This window comes from Pinus tabuliformis, chromosome 9, assembly GCF_031772625.1.
Source record: "Pinus tabuliformis cultivar Carrire ecotype Pingquan chromosome 9, CPIR1, whole genome shotgun sequence".
NCBI lineage: Eukaryota > Viridiplantae > Streptophyta > Pinopsida > Pinales > Pinaceae > Pinus > Pinus tabuliformis.
The window spans coordinates 302,902,870-302,905,240 of record NC_142307.1 but is presented as its reverse complement, the minus strand read 5'-3'; positions in this window follow the sequence as shown (position 1 = coordinate 302,905,240).

Sequence of the window (2,371 nt, the reverse complement as noted above, 5' to 3'; positions counted from 1 at the left end):
TCATGTAACGTGTTTGGCCACAAGACAGTTGATTGCATATCTCATGAAAGGAGTAGAGGCATGATCAATGCAAGGCTTATATTTGACATGGTTAGTAGAATATTTGACCCTCTTGCCTAATATATTCATCATGTGAAGTGTTATACTTGTGACAATCTTGGTCACTTTGCTAGAGATTGTAAGTTTTTTTATTTTTTAAGAAAAAAGTAAGAAAAGAACAAGCTGATCTAGAGCACGCCTAGTAGAAAACTACAGGAGAATACACATACTAAGAAGAAGCCTACCAGAATTTGGAGGAAGGTGCAACAACAAGTGACCTAGGAGAAGCTAGTACTGACTATAGTCTATTGTTACCTAGTGTGTATTTAGAAAATATGACAAAAATAGTAATTTGATGCTTGCATGGTCTTCAGAGTAGCTTATGGTAGCAACATGGGAAGCATAAAGAAGACAATAATATGAGTTTCAATAGTATCATGGTGTGATCAAGATCTCAAATGTAAGATCAGGTATGTAGGATAAACAACATGTAGAAAAGGTACATGAGCTCATGGGAAGCTATGCATGTAATTAGTGTTTTAAGGTTACATGGTATTTTATCTTGATTCACTCATTCTTTTTGTAATAGATCCATATATTGAAATCATGAGAGAAAATAATGTTAAACAACCATGTATGTACTTTCTTTTCATTTGGAAAGTTGGTTACATAATCCTTGTCTCATTCATGCATAAGTGAGAGAGTCACTTTTTTTGGGCATGCATATGAGTGAGTCATTTATATTAGTCATGTATGTTCATGTTTATCATTTGGTTATTGGTTGAGTAACCCTTGTGTTAGGCATGCATTTAAGAAAGTATTTATTTCAGCCATATATGCACTTGTGCATGTACTGTTGTATCCCTGTAATCTCATTATTTAGGTGTGTACTTGCATTGTATATCATTGTTATAATTTCTAATTGCTGGTTGTGGAGTCATTGGTTAGTTTGTGTTGTCTCTTACATGAAGCAAAGAGGCATGAGATCCAAGATGTCAAAGTAGAGAAGAAAAAAATTAAATGAACAACAATTTGGACAGTTGATTATAACCCTAGTACATGTTCAAGGGGAGCATGTCAACAAGAAGAAGGCCATTATTGGCATAGTTGAGTTGATGTCACATTTTTGCAGATGCCACAATAGTGCACAACAATTTTCCTTGGTTCTAATGTCTATTTTTCACAATGTGTTGTAGTAGTTTTCTTTATCAAAGAACAATTGTTATGAATGTATTATGGTTTCAACATGGTGTTTCAGCAAGGTTTGGTCACCTTTTTCCATTGATGTCAAAGAGGGAGAATGAGACCAACTACTAGAGGAGAATGAGCGAGCCAATCAAAAGTGAATGAAGATCAATTTGGTGGTGTGGTTGTAGGTTACCATCAATGCCAAAGGGGGATATTGTTGGTAGCATGTTGTTAGCATTGACGTCAACATAGAGTTAGCCAATGAACTATGCATTATTGTCAATATGTTAGTGGGCTTGTGCTTATGATCAAAATATTGACAAATGTGTGCTTGCCAAGATGATTGAAGATGGCTTGAACTAGTAGAAGCAGATTTCGGTAGTAAATTTTGAGTTTTCCCTAACTGCAGTTAGGTATATAGTTTTGAAAGGACAAAAAAACATTTGTAATAAGCATTTCCTGTTTTGTTAGTTGCTAAATAACGTCCATATCTTAGATTAAGAGTGATGAAACAACATCTATGCCTATAGGTTGGGAAAGGAAAACCCTTAGGTTAAACCCATAAAATTTCCCAAGGAATTGTCAGTGATCAAAGTATTTGAATTGGTCTATAATGTTTACCAATAGATTTGGTCATTACAATGATTTTGTCATCAAGAAAGTGGAATGCATTAAGTTTGTTGATTTAGTCCAAATTGATCATTGGAAAATGCATTTAAATTTTCTGAGCTATGGATCGACCAAAGGTTGGACATAGAGTGATTAGTAGAGTCTGAATTCACCTATACAATGTGGTAGTGTGCTTAAAGCAAAAGTATATGTGTAGCGTGTGCACATATATGCCAAATGTTGGATTGTTTGAATGTGGAGTGATTGAAAGTTCAGATCGTGGATGTCTTCTTTGTGTACCTATGGGAGAACATTGATACTCCTAAAAAAAGTATGCATATTATATTTGTATCGATATATGTGTTAATGCATTGAACATATAATTTTCAGAGACCAACAGGTTATTGTATTGATATAAAGGTGTGTTTGGACAAAGAACTAGTCAATTGCAGCTTGTTGTGTGAATGGCATAGAGATGGTGTGATCAGTGAATTGAGTTGATGTTATGAAGAGCTATCCTTGTTTGTGAATATTT